The sequence below is a fragment of the Calypte anna genome, chromosome 5A (genome assembly GCF_003957555.1).
Source record: "Calypte anna isolate BGI_N300 chromosome 5A, bCalAnn1_v1.p, whole genome shotgun sequence".
In the NCBI taxonomy this organism is placed as follows: Eukaryota; Metazoa; Chordata; class Aves; order Apodiformes; family Trochilidae; genus Calypte; species Calypte anna.
In genome coordinates, this window is record NC_044251.1 from 38,589,189 (window position 1) to 38,609,036 (window position 19,848).

Sequence of the window (19,848 nt, forward strand, 5' to 3'; positions counted from 1 at the left end):
TTGGGGAACTGAGGCAATTGCTGTCTCCTTTCCCATTTCCATGGCTTTTATAGACTTTTATAGAATCACAGGATGGCTTAGGTTTGAAGAGACCTTAAGGATCAACCAGTTCCAATCTCCTCCTTCATGAGACACCTCCCACTAGATGTTATGTCTCCTTGGTGGTGTCACCACAGCCACAGTGCACACCAGTGGCCACTTCAGTTGCTCTGGTGGCCACCACAGAGACCATCCAGGCCAGGCAGCAGAGACCTGGCTCACAGCAATGCCTACAGCTGACAGCAGCATCAGCCTCTCCAACTTCAGGACTTCTGTGGCCTGGATGAAGTTGGAGTTGGCTTTAAATTCATCTGAGCTGCTGTGTCCATGTCAGTCATAGCACTCAGTGCCATGGCCTAGCAACTGCTCCGGTGGATCAAGGGTTGGACTAGATGATCTCTGAGGTCCCTTCCAACCCAGCTAATTCTATGATTCTATGATTCAGTCTGAATGGGTAAACCACCCTGGCAAGCTGGAGTTCCTGGGGATCACAGTCAGTCATATTATAGCCCGTGACAGATTTAATTGCAGATTAGAAATTCTGTAGAAGAAATATTACAGGAGGCTCGAGGTCCTGATTGTTTCCTGTGTAAGGAGCTTAACTTTATTTTTTGAAACTCCCAAGAGCTGACGGCCAGTATTTTGGTGTGAAAAAGCTAAAGAAGCAACTGCTGCCTCACTGTGAACAGGTAACAACTTCCAGAGCTTAATCCTACACCTTAATTTGTTCTTAATATTCAGATCGTGGCAGCAGCCAGAAGGCATTATCAGGCTAAGTGCTCCTTTGTGTCAATACACAGCAGCAGAAAAATTCACCACCCAAATGAGCTGTGATTGTTGTAGCTGCTGGAAGAAAGCCATGCTCTCTCTTGTGCCATATTAATGCACTTTTAGCAGCAGAAGTGATTAAGATTCCCAGTTTGGATTTGCTCAGATCTAGCTTGGCTGGGGGTTTTTGCTTTTTGTTTTGTTTTGGGCTTTTTTTGTGGGGTTTTTTTTTGTGTGTGTTTTTTTGTTTGTTTGTGGGGTTTTGTTGGGGTTTTTTCCCTTAATCTTTGGGATAAGCTGTGGATAGAGAATTAGCTGTTTAGATATACATGCATGACTGGGAAATAGTTTGCCAGCACCTGCCACAAATGAGTTCAGTGCCTGATCTGGTGCCCGGGTGTCAGATAATGAAGTGATAATGGGGGGGGGGCAGAGGGGAGATTCTTGGCTTTCAAAGAAGCACCAGACACCTTGGTCTGATCCTATCTCCACCAGCACAGAAATTAAGAGGCTGTTGCAGCACCGTGTGCTAAGAGGTAAAACAAGCCCCCTCTGCTCATCTCAGCTTTAAAATGATGCTTGGTAGGGGAATTACAGAGTCAGCATCAGCAAGGGGGCATGGGGAGCATCACTGGGGCTGCTTGAACCTCATGGTTCTCCCATGCTGTAGTTCGATAGAGCTGCCTGATGATGTCTGGCAGGTTGTGTGTCCTGTCTGTCTCAGTGAGGGTGATAAAAAGCATCACACAGGCCAGAGACACCAGCTCTCAGGCTTAATCTGATGCTGAGCTTCCCCTATCTGAATATGCAGCACCTGATGAGGGGAAATGCCCCCTCATCTTGCAGACCCCAAGGAGGTTGGGTGTGCTTCTGCCAGAAGGCTTCTTTCTCCTAAGCTGTTCTTTTTTTCCCAGTCCTAAAAGAAAGTCTGACTTAGCCAGCACCTTCTGGTTGCCCACCACGTTGGGATAAAGCCACCTGAGGCTGAGCAGGACCCAGGAGTGACCCAGCACTGAGATGGACTCTGCCATGGGATCCTAGCACCACAAACTGCTGGGACCTCACTCCCACACACTTATCACTCCACTTTCTCTAGGGCTGGCCTCAAACTGCATAGCAGCACAGAAACACAGACTGCAGCCTGAAGATCTCAGACCCAGGCCACACTCTGCCTGAAATTAGTGTCCTGTCCAACTCTTGTGGATGTCAGAAAGATTTATCCAGAGAGATCTTATTTTACAGCCTGTACCTTCTGGTGTGTTTGCTCTTTCAACGCTCTGGGTTCAGGAGATTTCACCCTCCCTAAACCCCCTCTCACCGCTGCTGGAGGGCTATAAATTATAACAACCTGCAATGCATTCAGCTAAGGGCCTGCCCATCAGCTGTGTGTGGCATTAACCCTGTGAAACTTGGTCCCCCAGATCTGCACATCCTGAGCTTTGTATCCTTATCCACCCCTAAAGCTCCTCAGACAGCCCAAGGATGAAGTGCCTGCAGGAGCCCTCGTTTCTAAAGGAAAGTTGATGGCTTCCTGACACCAGGCACAGGCAATTCCCAACAGAATTAATTGAAGCTAATTCCTCAAAGGCTGAGATGAGAATATCCTCATAAATTATGTTCCTGCTTCATGCCAGACAAGGATGGCATGAATGCCTGACATGCAATCCCCCAATTTATGGGATTAAAACCGGCAAGTCAATCAAGGAGACAGCATCAAATCACTTGGAAGCTGAAATTCATTTTCAGCCTCGCTCCATCGGGACTGTAACCTCAAAGATTGATTTCTGAGGGCATCTTTCTGACTTCCAGGCACAGCAGGACCTGTTCAGCAAGAGAAGAGTCTTCCCCATGGATGTGACATGAGTTTGGTGCATCCCCAGCATGTGGGACGTGGCTGGGGTGCAGGTTTTCCAAGTCCATCTTTCAAGATGTTTCCAGAGGCTTTGGCATTTCTGAGACACAGAGAAAAACAAGGTGGGACCGAGGGCACCACATCTCTCGCTGCTGCAGAAAACCAGAGCTGCTTATTGATTATTGGAGGGGCCAGACAGACAGACAGACACAAAACTTAACCTATGTCACTGCTCCTGCCAATCTGCTCTCATTAACGCAGAGTTATTTTTAAATCCTGTGTTTTTTGGAAGTGGTCCAAACAACAAGTTATTTTTAAGTGGCAGCTTAAAGGAATAGGCACATTTCATGTGCCATTCATGTCACTCTTTTAGGGACTGAAATATCACTGAATTGTACTGTGGAGAATACCCAAATTAAAGCCAGATTAAATAAAAACCACCCAGCTCTTGTGCTGCTCAAGATCAGGACTGAAAATACATTTCTGGGAACTTGTACTGCCTCAGAGAAGCTCTGGAGATGTAAAAATTGGAAATGGTTTGAGCTGTGGTCTATACCCATTTAGTTATCTGTTGCAAGATGCATGAGTGCTTCATGTTGGATACCAGGGAAATAGATACCCATGTGAAGCAAAGGTGAAAAGCTTGGCCCAGATGAAATTGCCCCTGTGCTCAGCCCTGGGGAGGCCACACCTCGAGTCCTGTGTCCAGTTCTGGGCCCCTCAGCTCAGGAAGGAGATTGAGGTGCTGGAGCAGGTTCAGAGAAGAGCAAGGAGGCTGTGAAGGGATCCAGCACAAGTCCTGTGAGGAAGGGCTGAGGGAACTGGGGGTGTTGAGGCTGGAGAAGAGGAGGCTCAGGGGAGACCTCATCACTCTCTCCAACTCCCTGAAAGGAGGTTGGAGCCAGGGGGGGGTTGGGCTCTTTTCCCAGGCAACTCTCAGCAAGACAAGAGGGCAGGGTCTCAAGTTGTGCCAGGGGAGGTTTAGGTTGGAGATGAGAAAGAATTTCTTTCTGGAGAGGGTGATCAGGCATTGGAATGGGCTGCCCAGGGAAGTAGTGGATTCTCCGTGTCTGGAGATATTTCCAAAGAGCCTGGATGTGGCACTGAGTGCCATGGGCTGGGAACTGCAGTGGGAGTGGATCAAGGGTTGGACTTGATGATCTCTGAGGTCCCTTCCAACCCAGCCAATTCTGTGATTCTATGATTCTATGAAATGGAAAGCCTGGGACAGAACCAGGACCTTCTGAGTCCCACAGTTGCTTAACCCCAAAGCCATCTTACAACCTGACACAGGCTAAAGAATAAGACTTCAGCATCATGTGCCACATCGTAAGTGATGGGTAGGGCAACACTACAATCTTACTTTTCAATTTATAAGGTGTCTTAGACAGGCAGCATTTGGCAATTAATGTTTGCACCAAGTTCAAACTCAGCAATGGTGAATCTGTAATAATTCTCACTAGAATCCACAGACTTTAAGGGTACAGGGAGACCTTAACAATTGTCTCCCCTGACCTTCTGCACAACATATAACACAGTTTCTGCCTCATGCCCATAACTCCTGCCTGAGCTCTGACCTATCGTCAGGGAATTATGCAGACTCAACATAAAGACTTAGAAGATGGAAAACCCAGTTTGTCCTTGAATCACTGTCCCAACATTAGCTGCCTTCCTTCCTCTGAGTCCTCCAGATCTAATTAAGCCAACTCTCACTTCCACTGTAACCTTTTCTGCTAGAATGAAGCATCACCTCCCATTAGAAATTTCTTCCATACACAGGTACTCTGAAACCCCAATCAAGTCATCTCCTCACAACTTGGACTGGCTAAAAGCAGGGGGTTGCTGTATAATAACATCTTCACCTCTGGCTGTGTTGTAGGTCTGCATGTTCAATGATGCTGATGCTCCCCAATGAGTAGAAGTTGCCACGGGTCAGCTGAGGTTCAGTAAATGTCCCCAGAAATGCCCTTGGCCCAAATCTAACACAGAGTCATCCTTATAACACTGCTCAAACCAAGCAATAAATTCATATGAATTATTTTCTTCTCCTCTGATTGTCTTGGAGAGAATAATTAATGGATGAAAAGCTCAACTCGAGAAGTATTAAATGCACTGAAACAGAATCCCAAATATGTTTAAATAAAGTAATGTTTACCAATAAGAGAGCAAAATGGCAATTTAAACACAGGTTTTAATTATTAAATGGTAAAAAATGTGTTTCTAGTTCAAACTCACAGAAAAGAGCCCACTTTAGGGAAACCCATTTTCATTTCCATAACTGAAAGGTTGGGAAAATATTGTTCATTAATGATACATGAGCAATGTAATGTTCTGTTCCTCTATTCCACCCGAGAGATAATGTTAATCCTTTTGATTTATTCACAGCTCCTTAACTAATACCATAATAAATGGTATTGACAATTGAACTGACTTCTGTAAGGAATTCATTGTATTTGCAGCACCTACAGTAAGAAATGCCTTCACTCTCCTGACAGGAGATCTAAATAAAATTAAGGAGCTGAGAACAAAGGCTGTAGAAAAATCAGATAGGCAGAGCTGATTAAGGAACGTGACTTGCTTATATAGGGATCATTTTTGTATACATCTAAGGCAGTATATTGCACATAAAGATGTTGGGGGAGGTTCTTCAATTTAAACACATAAATCCTCAGTTCTTTGCTTCCCAACCTTGGCCAGCATACAGCCCTGGTTGGAAAAGGCTGGCAAAGACCCGAATCAAATTAATCTTATTAAAATAGAGAGCAGTTTAAAGATATTATCCCTGGTGACTTACTGATGGCTCAATTGCTGCTACAATCTGCACAAGGCTTCAAGTGATGAAACTGTATTAGTTCCTGTCTGGTCTCTCCTTTTCAAAAGGGTTTCAGAGGTTGCTGCTATCACTGGCTCATCAGCACTCAGAGGAAACACTTTGAGAAGCAGAACTAGAAATGCCTCCTCTTGCATTACCAGTGTGTGATTAGGGGAAAGTCACATTCCTGTCAGCTGCACACACAAAGTCACACAAAGGGTTTTCAAGAAGTGGACTCCACAAAGGGGTCAGACAGCACTGATCAGCTGGAACTCACTCAGGAGCATCCACGGGAATTAATACTGATTGCAGGCTATGAGCTAATTCAGTCCTTTCCTGGAAATACATAAATAAATAACACTAAAAAACCCAAGACCCCACTCTTATTAAAAGCAGAGCAAGCACCTGGCACAACACAGAGCTGCCACAAGGAGCTGCCTATTACACCCCTGCAGGGTGCATACAGCAAATCCACAGAATCAGCAATGGCTCAGGATGAGGCACCAACCCAGGTCCAAATTTGTACCATTTCTACACTGACCTATGATTATTCTCAGGCAACAGAAGCCAAAAGCAACCTGGGGTTTGCTTATGAGAAGAAGGCAAGGTTACATGACAATAATGATCATGGTCCTCAGCTGCCCAGCTAAGGCAGCTTCTCTCTAAGCCATGTGCTTCAGGAAGAGGGAAAATATGGACTTTTGGGGATGAAACCCTCTCCTAAGGGGGGAAAAGGGTGGGAGGGAGAAGTGCCTGTGCCACACAGTACAACTGATGTTGGCTGGGGACACGAAGCACACCACGTCCCAGCAGAGCAATCAGCAGAATAAATGTCAGCTTTAATGGTTTTCAAGTGTCTGCCAGGCAAAGCAAAGATGAAGCAGTGTTCCCTCCCAGCTAAACTCACAAGCCTGGACAATGGGACCAGCAGGACTTCCAGCACAACTCGAACCCATAGCAAGGGTTTGGGTTTTTTAAAGGTTCAGTTGTCTGCTGTTTATTAAACAGTAAATATACCCTGCTATTTATTAAATCTCCTTCAGGAAAGAGGAGGATTCAATGCTTGATTCAAATCATTCCCCATGCAAATAGTCATTTTTACCCATAATGAAAACAGAGGATTTCCCAGTGCTGGGAGGACATAGCTCAAGTCAGAGTAATCCCTCTGAAATCTCCCTGCAAGGTGATGAAAGAAAAAGAGCTTTTCCAAGAAAGGAGGGATTCCCAATGCAGTCATCATCACTCTGCTCTGTGGAAGGCTTTTCAGCCTGCAAGGTGGGGAGCAGCTCAGCACAAACTGCAATACATGGAGATACTCCCTCCCAGCACAACATGACATGGCCTGGAAAACTTGCTGCTACAGAGAATGTTGATATTTTAGTGGATGGCAGAAAGAAAACACAAGCCATGGTGTTTAAAAATGAGGAGTTGTCCAAAAGCAGTCTTTTAGTTTTGTTTTAAAAGAGCTAGGATGCTGAGAGAGGGGGGAGTGTTGCTGTTCAAAAGGAACACTGCCCATTGTGCAGAGATGTAAATCAAAATTAAAAGGGGGAGCACTGCAATATTTTCAGGCTCCCATGGGACTTCTCCCATCACCATTCCTTATAGCTCCATAGGCAGAGAGAGAACAAAAGAGGATAGAGAAATTTGGGCCCTATTTTGTCAGGGAAGACAAGCATGACAAGAATATGGTGGGTTAGGAGATGGTCTGAGAGGTGAAAGATGTTTCTGTGAAGCTAAGAACTTCTGTGCTGGTGTCCACTGATATTCCTGGAGGATGTGACACTCCCAAGTGAGGGGGAATGGCAGGAATCATAGAATCATAGAATTGGCTGGGTTGGAAGGGACCTCAGAGATCATCAAGTCCAACCCTTGATCCACTCCCCCCGTGGTTCCCAGCCCATGGCACTCAGTGCCACATCCAGGCTCTTTTGAAATATCTCCAGACACGGAGAATCCACTACTTCCCTGGGCAGCCCATTCCAATGCCTGATCACCCTCTCTGTAAAGAAATTCTTTCTAATCTCCAACCTGAACCTCCCCTGGCACAACTTGAGACCCTGCCCTCTTGTCTTGCTGAGAGTTGCCTGGGAAAAGAGACCAACCCCCCCCTGGCTCCATCCTCCTTTCAGGGAGTTGTAGAGAGCGATGAGGTCTCCTCTGAGCCGCCTCTTCTTTAGGCTGAACACCCCCAGCTCCCTCAGCCTCTCCTCATAGGATCTGTGCTCGAGTCTCTTCACCAGCCTGGTTGCCCTCCTTTGGAACTGCTCCAGGACCTCGATATCCTTCCTGAACTGAGGGGAAATTCAGGCCAGAGATTTTAGTGGCCACCCCACTCTCACCTCCACATCCAGAGCATGACCAGACCCAGATGTGGGAAGTCACCTTGAGATAATGTGCTGAGTAACCAGTGACACCCAACAGCAAGTTAAAGCAATGCAGAGCTGTGAGATGAAGAGTGCTGGGAGGACACAGAGATTATTGCAATTCAGCATGGAATATGCTTTGTGGAACTTCAGAAAAAGAAGTCTTTCTCTATAAGGACTGCACCCTGCTCATCTCCCCATTCTCCAGACACCTCAGCACACCTCTGCTTATTTTCATTTGCATCTCAAAGCCAGAGCCAGCCACTTTTAACCATATTGCAAATATTTCACCTCCCACTCTACCAGGCCTGCAACCACCTCACTTTCTCCTCCTAGAAAGGGGATGATTTTGCAGCCAGCCCTTCTGACTGCTTTACAGTCCCTGACAAGCTTTAGACAGTTCCCTGCTTTACCTCTGAGATGACATCGCAGCCTCTGCCAAGAGGAAATAAATATTCAAAGGATTTTGCATAAAGCCATAACAAAGTTGCTGCTACCAGCCAGATCTGGACTCAGGATCTCCCTTGGTGAGTTCCCCTGTGCAAGCAGCCCCTGGTTATTCCTCCCCTCTGCTGCTGCCCAGGGAAGACCTTGCATTCCTGACAATGTTCCAGAAAAGTGCCTGAGTAAACAAGCTGTGGGGTGTCCCAGACATCCTAGCTCCTGATCCCATGCCTTCCACAAAAATCTGGAATTTCCAGATAGGTTGTGAAGCTGCCGCAGCATCCTTTTGCAAGATGAGCACACGGGCTCAGATCTGAGGCAGATCAAGGAATCACCCTCACACAGATGCCTCTTTCCAAATACCCAGTGCTATCGTCCAAGCCTTTTAACTGAGTCCAGCGTCCTCTTGGTGATTACCCAAGGCTTTGTTAGACATGCAAATGAGACAACACTCATCTAGGATCTTCTTAGATGAGGACTTGGTGATGCATTGCCTGCCTTACAGTGACAATGAAAGATTTTTTTTTATTATTATTTCTTTTTTTTTTTTTTTTTTTTTTTTTTGGCTCATGCTGGAGACTTGCTGAGTGTGCACAGGAGAGCAAGCCCTAAGAAACCAAGGTTTCTGACAGCATTCCCAAGTGAGAGCTCACCAGTTCGCCTGTTCAGCAAAACCACGGTGAGGAGTGAGGAGCAGGCAGGCAGCCAAGGGAGATGGCTGCCTCCTGTGCTTGTCTTCACCTTCCTTTCATCCTGCAACTTCACTTGGCCTCCTAACCAAGCTGGAGGCTTCTGCTGGGACTGGCTGCCTGTTTGGATGTTATTACTTTGGCCTCCTAAGAGGGGCAGTGGCCACTGGTAGGGAGCAGAGTAAGAAGGAAAACACAGGCACTGTTTCAGGATCAGCATCTAACACACCTGGCAGTGTCTGAAACAATGGCTTATCCCAACAATCAGGCTAAGAACTTATTTTCCAGCTAACTGCTGATAAATGTTGACATTTTCAAACATGTTCTCTGCAATCAAGTCATGGGCATGGCATTATTTAGTAGCAATTATTGGGCGCTGCAGTTTCGAATGGTTGAAGCCTTATCAATGAAGGAAGCATGCAGGTATCTGGACCCATGATATATTCACCCTCCCCCTGTATCATTCATTCCCCTTACATCAACATTTTGTGATTCTAAAACATGTTGTTAGGATGAAGATATTCTGCAGCTGTAAGAATGGGAAAAACAAGGATCAAGAAATGGAAGGGGGATAGTAAGGGAGGAGCAAGAGTTCAGAGTATCTTGTGGAACTGTGGCAGCTTGAAGGCTGAAACTGCCAGATCCATGATGGAAGATCCATCCATCCATCCATCCATCCTTCCATCTCGGCACTGGAGGATCCACTGATCTTCCAGCAGCCAAGGAGATGCAGCTCTGGTCCAAGGTGATGAGAAAGCCTCGAATCCCCATAGCTCTGTATGGGCAGCAAGCTCCACATGCCAGACATTGTCCAGAGCAGATCATTTCAGCCTCCAAAGCAGCACAGCCTCACCAGCATGGTGCTATATCCACACTCAAAAACCTTGCGTGATGAAGATAAATTCTTCTCATTCCAGAGCCAACTTCAGCTCTCCACTGCACAGCATCTACTTGCTCCAAAAGAACAAGACTTAAAAGCCAAAGCCTACATTTTTTTGTCTGGGATGGGCTCTTCCATCTTACATTTGAGCATTATTTCCATATGCTGTTGTGGTTTTTTTAAGCCATTCTGCTCATTTCCAGGAGGATCCCATGGGGCTAAGGAATTAGCCCAGGACACGGGAAAGTTGAGTTTCATTCCCTGATCTGCCACAGAACCCCCAAGTGCCACTGTGCACATCACTCAGTGCCTGGACCTGGGTCTCCTAACTGTAAAATAGGGATAGGAACCCAGTGAGCATCTTGGCAAGAAGATAAACTGTGTTACTATCAGGGAGGTGTTGCCATGGGAGACACTGAGATGAACAGTTTCAAAATTCTCAGCTTCTTGGTGCTTTCTCTTCTACTCTTGACCTCCTTTGGGATTTCACACAACCAGCTCCAGCCTTGTGTGCTCACAGCTTCCTAAGCATGAGGGCTTTCCAGCCCAAATAGCAAATCCTCCTCCAACTAGGAAAAAGTTGGGATCTTTGGCAGATCTCTCCAGCAGCAGTTTGTACCCTGTGTTTTAAAGGGGGAAAGTAGAAATCTCTGTAATCTTGGGCCAGCAGACCCAAGGTTTGGCAGTTTGAGCACAAGAACATCTGTGTCTTTTTCCAACACTGTCTCATTGACCACAACACTGACCCTTGGAGCAAAGCACCATGGAAAGCCTTTCCCAAGAATTCCACATCTTTAATAATTCCAAATTTCGTTTTGTCCATCAGAACTCCAGGAAATTTTTTAGGAGCAGGAAGAAAAATTACAGATAAGTCGTCCTAGGAAAAGAAACTCAGTCCTGTGAATACTTTCTAGGATCAGTGGTTTAAGCTTTCATAGACACTGGAGAACTAGGAGATGACATGGAGTCACTGCAGGAAGATGTAAACAACCCATGAAAAAAACATTGCATTTCAAAAGATAGAGCACTTCTAAGGCCACAGCATTCTAAACAGAATTATCTGATGCCAGCACTGTTTATTTGGTGTCTGAGGTCTCACCAGCCACAGCTTATCAGTGGTGAGTTGTCACCCATTTAGAGAGGAGCTTTAAGCTAACAAATTCCTGCACTATGGAGATACCAACCACATGTGAGAATGGAGCTGATCATACTCAATTTTCCATTAGGGAAACCAGTTGCCAGCACCACTACCTTGTTCCTAAAAAATAGCACTGATCAAACAGCACAAGGAACAAACAGATGAGTCAAGCAGGAGTCCTGACATCAGGATTCCAGTTAGTCAGTGTGCATATACATACAGCTAAACACTTAATATACAGCCAAACACTTAATAGATTAAGTAACTTCAAAGCCCCACATTACCTGGCTGAATTAACCTCTACTTCCACCCTATTAGAGGATGCTTAAGAGAATAAGAAGCTTTCAGCCATCGTCAGCAATATGGTTTTCATACACACCATGCAAGTAATCCAGCAAGAAAATGGTTTCAGTTTCTGAAATCACTTTGCTGATAGGCTGATGGTGTTCTGCAGGTTCATACTACATCAGATCCCCTTCTGGCCCTTGGGAAACTTGTGAATTACAGTTAAATAGGCTCTAGGAGCTTGTTCCTCGATATTACCTTTGGAATTGTGTTGACACATGAAGAGTCGACTCATGTTGTGTTGCTCAGCATTTACCTTGTGCCAGCCCAGAGCATGCTTGGATAATTCTAAGTAGTTTCAAAAACAGCAGAACTCAGGAGAAAAGCCTCCTGCACGATTTGGCACCACTCCAGCTTGCCAGCTAAATGCTTCCATCTGATATTCCAAATAGGCAGGTGGAAAATTATCCAGAGACACACGATCATGTTCCATCCCTGAACAAGAGGGGCTAAAATCCCACTTAGGACAGTAAGTCAATTTAAACCTAAATGTGTTTTTCCATTGATCCTCCAATTTTCTTGGAAGATGCACAGGCTGTTTTGCTATGGAAGAGGCCAGTGTGTTTGAGGGTTTGGAGGAGGTTTGGAGGGGGGTGCTAATTTATGCTTTCCTCCTCACTCAGTAGGATTCAAAGGGAGCCCAGCTTGGTTCCCCATGCCAAGCTGTCATTTTATTCCACCAGGCCTCCAGTACAAATAAAATCACCCAGTGGGTTTGTAAGGTCTGCACATGAGAGCATTATAACTTATTGCCCACAATGATGATGCTAAGCAGAGCATGCTCAGCACTGCATCTCACCTGACATCCAAAAGATTACAAGCACTGATCCCCAAGGTCAGCTCCTCTCACAGTAAGATGGGTTTTGCCCTCATTTAACAGCAGACACATTGTCCTGGTTTGGGCCAGGATAAAGGTGGTTTTCTGTTTCTGTACTTTTGCTTTTAGCTAAGTCCCTTGTAAGTAGTTGCATTTGCTGAAATTAACAGCAAGTTTCTCAGACAGTGTATGTGCTTCTAGGACTGATAACACTTGATGTTTGTAATTACTGCTAGAGACTGGTATGCAGGGCCAAGGACACTGCTTTCCTCAGCTCTGAGGAAAATATTTTACCGTCCAGGAGGACACAGAGGCCCCACCTGAGCCCTCCTTTGGGGAGGAACAGACAAGATAGATGCCAGAATTGACCAAACAGAGTATTCCATCCCATATACGTCACACTCAGTATAAATCTGAGGCATCACGGGGACCGAGCCAGATCTTTTCCGGATCTTTTCCGGATCTTTTCCTGATCTTTTCCTGCTTCCCTTCCTTCACCCGGCATCCTGGAAGGATCCTGTCTGTTCGTGTGCCTGTGGTCTTGATCCGTGCCAGCCCATATCTGTGTGTTCCTGCCTCCAGTTCCCGACTGCTGCCGACTCCAGGAGTCCAGCCTGGACTTTCCCAGGGCTGCCCTACAGCCTCGGTGGTGACGTGAGAGTTATTGGGGAAAGGAGGGAGGAATGTGGTTTCCATTTTCCTGTATATTTGTATATATTTAGTAATTTTTCCCTATTTACCATTACTGTTTCATTAAAGTTGTGTAGTTTAGTTTCCAACCCATAAGTCTCTCTCCCTTATTCTCTCTCCTTTCTCTATCAAGGAGAGAGAGAGATTAATAGAGAGCGTCTGTTATTCGGTTTAATTGCCGGGCCAGTGTTAAACCGTGACACACATCAGATGAAGTTTTTTCATGGCATCCACACTTAGTCCACTACCAGCCTCACAGGTTCCAAGGAGTGAGCAGTGCCTCTGACAAGGCAGTGTCCATCAGCAAGATGTGTGGAGCTTCATTAGAAACAAACAGGCTTTGGTACAAGGAGCTGTATTTCAATTACTTAAGCCCTGATGCCAAACTTGGTTGGTTGCAGAAGCAAGATAATACAGCATGCAGGCAGTGTGTTACCCTGGCTTTTCAGTAGCCTGTAGATAAGTATCACTGTGTCACTGTGAAAAAATGCACTCAATTACCCCGACGTTGTTATTACTTAATCTGCGTTTCAAAAAAAAGCTTCAGACTGAAAAGATGGTAGATAAAGGGCTAAGTATTGCAGATAAAGGCATTGCTTCACTGAATATATGCTGGAAAAGCATGAGCTGTGGTTGCACACATGTAAATGAACCAGGAGTGGTCCCACATTGGCAGGAGCAAAGCCGTGCCAGGGATGCTTGCACAAGAAGGTGGTGGATGTGCCCCAAACCAAAATGCAAAGGTAGGCTGGGGAAGGAACCTGCTACATGGAAGAGAGAGGCCTTGCAAAGACTTCCCTAAAGCTTGGCATGAATCTCCTCCCTGACACATGGAAACTGGGTCTTTGCTAAGGTCTGCCCAGGCACAGCACGTATGACCAAGCTGGGTAGGGCACAACTGGAGGCAATGATCCAACCTGAGGCTTTTCCAGGTGGGAATAGGAGCTGTAATCAGAAGATTGTGGCCATCAGATTCTCACTCTCTACACAGTCACCAAGGAGGAGGAGCAGGACTCTTACTTTGGATACCCATGTTTGGATTGCAGCTGCAACCCTGTGTCAGCGCTCTGTACTTTAATGGCCTCAGAAAATGGGTCTGGCACTCCAAATTGATGACAAATTGATTGAAGCCAGATGTTGTGAAAAATGCCTTTTCCAAGTTCAGTGGCACATGAAACGGTCTTAGCGTGCCCCTGGATAATCTGACTTCTGTGCCCCAGTCTGCTCCAATAAACTAATTGGGAGGATAATATTTTGTCTCTGTGCTGTGAACTCCTTGGGGAAAGCAGCTTTTTAATTGCATCCACAGCCCGTGATCTGGTAGACTCTAAATCTCACTGTATGATGTGCAAAGTTAGAGTGGGACCTCAGCTGAACACCCTGAGCTCATGTTACTGTCTGGATTAGCAAAGCTTCAGGCTACTAAATCGTCTGTATTCTTCAGGCTTTGCAGGGAGTTTGGTTCCCCCACTGAGCTGAGCTCTTTCTGGCATACTCAAAAGACAGCAAATGCTACACCCCAGAAGCACCAAAGCAGCATCAAGCTGGGGTTTTTTTGGCCAAGCCAGCAGATGCACTATGGCAATATTGACCTTGTAGGAGTGCAGAGGTGGCCAGAACCTACACACTCAGGCCTCATCACTTTGCAAACCTCATCACAAAAGACATATTTACACTGGCTCCACCTCATTAACACACCCTGCCAGACCCAACCTTGCACTCCTCAGCCTGCACATGCAGAGCAAGACCCCAACTGGGTCACCTTATACTCCCCAAGGCAGAGAAAAATTACCTCGAAAGCCAAGTTTGCTTCATGGATTGCCATTAGTACCTCGGAGGAAAACTGATTGATCCTGTTTACCTTGGGCACTGCAAGGCATTTAACACCAGGCTGGGAGAAGCACAGCTTTGTAGTTGTTATTCTAATGGGCTTCAGGAGGGAGCTATTTGTTTAGGAGTATGATAAGATTCTTAGACCCCTGGCTCCCCCGGGCAAGGCTCGGACAGTCCCTCAGAGCACAAAGTCACTTAATGTGTTCTGTAGTACCAAGAAAACCTGTCCCTGCTAGATTTCCCGGTCAAAATTACAAAAAAAGCCCAAGGAATCCCACAGCATTCGGCTCGCATCTTTTCCAAAAAAACTGGGGAAGAAGCCTGCAGCGAAGGTACAGAAGAGAAAAGGTTGAGAACAGCCTCTCCTGGTGAGTAATGCAGCCGAGATAAACATCTAGATGCTCGCTAAAACACACAGTATCACACGTAGATTAAAGGCTCCTTCCGAGATTTTGCAAGCAGCCAGGAACTCCTACCCAGCCATCTGCCCAGAAAAAGGCCTCCGACTTGTCAACCAATCCATTTCCCTCCAGTGCCACAGGCTGAGTGATACCGATCTCTGCTGGGTTTTGGGAGGAGAGCTTTGATCTAGGAGCCTCCACCGAAGCCCTGCAGCCCCCTTTAGAGAACAAAGCCCAGCCCTAGCCAGGCTCTTCACCACTTGTCCAGGTATTAGGTTCTTTTTCCCAGCTTCAGGGCAACCCTATCACTGATTTTTTTTTTTTTTTTTCCCCCTGACCTCTCGCAGGGAACCTTCTGCTCGTGGCCATCTGCATCCTCTCCCCCCCTTTTCTTTTCTTTTAAAGCATTCACCTGAGCTTTGGTTGGCAGGGAGCAATTACACACACGTTGGTTTGCATCAGTCACAAAAGCTGTAAGCCTCCAATTAACCACCTCATGCCTTTTAATGATCCAACGCTAAACAAGGAAGAGAATTAGAGGGAACATCCTCAGAAGTGGTTTGCAGCAGGACAGAGGAGTATTCAGCATTGTTTATTGCAGGCTAGCACCTAGGAAACTCAGCTAGAGGCTGTGAAAACAAATGGGGAACTTGGGGAATTAATGTAGGACGGAGAATTTAGAGTGTAGGGGACAAGACAGAGTAGTTGGATGAGGTGGAGTGTCATGAGGAGAACACAATGATTTTTCTAAGGGTCAAAATAACCTGCCAACATCCTGCACTTGTCACTGCCAAGTTCATCTATCCTCCCTCCTCAATACCACTTCAAGAGTGTGAATGCTGGCAGAGGGCTCAGCAGCAAAGACATGTGCTTCTCTGCCTCCCAGGAGACCCATGGAACATGTTGTCTCCATCTTCAAAGATAGCTGAAGATACTGCACCTGCCCAGAAGGTTTCAGGCAAAACAGCATTTCAGAGGAATTTATCAATTCAGCAAAATCTCAACAAGGTGAGTCAATTTTGCCCAGGTTCCCATGAAACTCACACAGGACTCCAAACATCAGAAACCTGCTGAGTTTCCTGCCTGGTCACCCATCTGGTTCCTCCACCATTCAGGTTTCCAGGGCCCTGGGGCTGACTGCTGCCAAACAGGCTGCCTCACAAGAGGGGATTTCATTGCTCCCACACTTCACAGTTTGGGGTGTCCCAGATTTTGGAGCATCTCAGTGACAAAACAAGAGAGCATCCACAGATGGAGAGCCCATGAAAACAAGCTGAGAGGCTCAGCACTCCACAGATTGGCTCTCAAGACAATACACAGTGCAAGCTGGCACACTTATTTCCTTTTGCATCACTTTGGAAGGAATTCAGCCCAATTTCATAAAAAAAATAAACTTTAAGGCCAGACTGGATGGAGCTTTGGGAAACCTGGTCCAGTGGAAAGTGTTTGGAACCAGATGATCTTTATGGCTTCTTCCAACCCAAACCATTCTGTGGCTCTATGATTCTTCCCAAACCAGAATCATCTTTTTAAACACATTCCTAGCAGACACCTTCACAGGGCAGCTGTAGCTGTTTCCCTCTCAACAGCAGCCTCTGAACTTCAGTTCTGTTTCAGCAGCTCTCAGGTCAGAGGCAGAGAGCTGTAGACCCTGTATAGAAACCACCACCAAAACCACTAATATAGAGGGATATGGCCTGATCCAGAAGGCAGGTGATATAAACTACCCTCCAGTCCCTTGAGTTCCCCAGGGGAGGAGAATGAGGTCAAATCTCTGTCATTTTCCCATCAATTTTTAATGGAAATACTTGTTCCACCTAAGGACTACACGCCAGATACTGTGAGTGACGGTAGCCTCGTGGCTGACTCCATGAGAAATCTGCAAGGAAATACAGTGGAAAGAGGACAGATTTTGGAAACAGAAGGGACTGAAGGGTTCTTAAAGCATACGAGTGGTTCCTTGCTTCATGTAACACTTGACATCTCTCACTGCTCCCAGCCCAAGAGATATCAGCATCAGCTCTTGGGAACAGACACCTTCGCTTTGGTCACCAAGAGGCTCTGCTGGGACCTTAATTTTTCCTACCTTGCTATGAGAAACATGTTTCCAGAAGTCTGTGTTGTTCCCCAAGATATTCTTGCAATGTGCTGAGCCAGCATGGAGCCTCCTCCTTGGGCTGCAGCCTGGCGGGTGAAAGCTGAGAGCTCCTGAGCATGCAGTGGGGAAGAGCTCCTGGGAAACATCTGTGGGAGACCCTGACACCAGCTGTAGAGCCATGTGGGGCTTGAGCAACAAACCATCTGTCAAGACCTGCTTATTAGGATGTTTACTCACAAAATTGGCCTTTTCATCAATGTCCTATAAGGGGGTTTCTGAAAGCAGCCCTGACCACCAAGAATATGGTCTCAGCATCAATCAACAAGAACAACAACAAGAGCAGATCCAGCTTACAAAGGAATCAGTTTCTAGCACAAGGACCAGCTACAGCTTGCCCTGCTTCACAGCTCCCATTGGTCCATTTTGCTCCATCCTCTAATTGAGGATCAGTAAATTATTTAGGTTTTTAGATTAATATCAGTGAGGACCCTTTAACAGGACAAAAGGCCTTCTGTTTCCTTTCCCCATGCAAAACATTCTCTCTCTGCTCCACAGGAGGGATGGGTGATGAGTATTTTCACTTCTTTTTCTGTGGTTCCTGTCCATACCATGATGCTTGTGTTGAAAAGTTAACAAAAGGGGGAAAGAAAACCCAGCTCTCCCCTCACCTTTTTTTCCTGATTATGAAATTCATTGCTTATTTCATATTTTTGTAACACTTTTGTACTTTTTTTGCTTTTACTTCAACCAAAGACAAAAATGCTGTGCTCTGAAGTCACGAGGAACACCCCCGTGGCTGGATGACTGTAGATGAGATTCAACAGGACAGAGGACAAAAATTAATTAATCCTGCTTTAGCAGCATAGAAAAGGGAAGGGAGGAAGCCTCAGAGCATCCACATTACTGTGTACCTGGGCCCAAGGTGGGCATCTGCAACAGGCCCAGGGGAAGACTCTGAATCAAAAATCAGTGGCTTAGAAATAAAGCCTCTCTCAGGGCTAAGATGCCTTTGGGGGCAGCAAGTCTTCCTGTAGATCAACACAGGAAAAAGAAAGCAGCAGGGACCACAGCAGAGATCACTATCTCCACAGCAAGGAAGGGAAGGGGAAAGAAAGGGAACTTGTCATTTAGCAGCAATAATAAACATTTCTGAGTGTGCTTCCTCTTCTCTCATCTTCACCCAAAGCACCGATGGGCTTAAAGTGGGATGAGCCAAATCCAAATCTCCCAGTGCTGATATTCCTGTCAGAAAAATACCTTGGAGTAGCTGTGGATTGTGCAGGGAGAAGGTTGCTTCAGGGTGTCCTTCACAGTGTTGAAGGGAGTGGGGTGTTGCTCTACACAAGCAACTCAGAAGACACCTGTAAGAAATGGAGACATTGATGATGAGCAGCAGATATTTTCCCTTCCTTCCAAGCAACTGAACATCAAGGAAAATCCTATCATGAGGTGTCTGACAGGAGAAACAAGCCAGAACTTCAGTTTCATTCAGCGCTTGTAACACCAAGCCAACAATTTCTTTCATTAAAAAGAAAAAAAAAAAAAAAAAAGAAAGAAAAAAAAGAAAAAGCAGTAAAGGAAACACTTACCAGGATGAACATGTTGTCTGTCTGCTGTGGCCTGGAGGCATGAAGGTGGCTTCAGCAGCAGCAGAGATGGGGACAGCCAGGTCAATAGCCAGCACTGCCCTTGACATCTTGGGCCACCAGGTGAGGTGGCCACTCACACCACAGTCCTACAGCCTTCACAAGCTGCCCCAACAGGCTTTACAGATTGCTTTCTTATCACACCTGATGGATTTTCTCTCCCACTCCTTTCCCAGCCCTTGCCCCACACTGGGAGATACAGAGCAAGATGCAGCAATGAGGACTGGCCCTATGTCTAGAAAGAAAAGGCCATCACCAGGATTTGGCCTGCCAGGGCTCTGGATTTTTAGCAAACTCCTACTCTTTCCTGATTTCACCTTCCCAAGAGAAGAGCAGGAAATCATGTCAGTCAAGAGTCCAGGAAAGAAAACTGTAATGTGATACAGGTCTAACCCACAGAAACACTGGGAACGTCTCCTTTTACTGTGAACTCTTCCAAAAGGAAACCAAGCCACTGTAAATAAGGTGTCTGGGAAAAAGAAGACAAACTTTTAACCCTTCCTTGCCTCTATTGTTTGCTCAGTCAAACTGCAGCTTTCCTTGAAGCCAAGAAAATTCACTCTCTTTGTCCTTCCTGTGCTTCTCCTTGGGGCTTGGAGCAACTTGGGGTGGTGGAAGGTGTCCCTGCCCATGCAGGCAGGTTGGAACTAGATGAGCTTTAAGGTTCCTTCCAACTGAAACCATCCTGTGATTCCTAGCTCTCTTCTCCAGCTCTGGGCAGCCCAGAGATCCCACTGCTTTGCTCATCCCCCTGCCTGAAACTGGGATTCAAGAGAGAAGAGCCAGGCACAAAATGGGTGCTGCTCTGGACCCAGAGGTTTGGTGTCTGCACCTGCATTGTTCTCCCACCTTCACCTGAGCATCCCAAGGGAAGGGAGGGAATGCAGAATGCGTCCTTCTGCCTCTTCCCAAGTGCTGTTCTCAGGGCTTACACAAAGTCCTCCTGTCAATACAGAGCACAAGCACGTTCCCAAATATATCTCCAACTCTTTGTAGCTCAGTGTCCTCAAAATGCAACGAAATCTCTTCA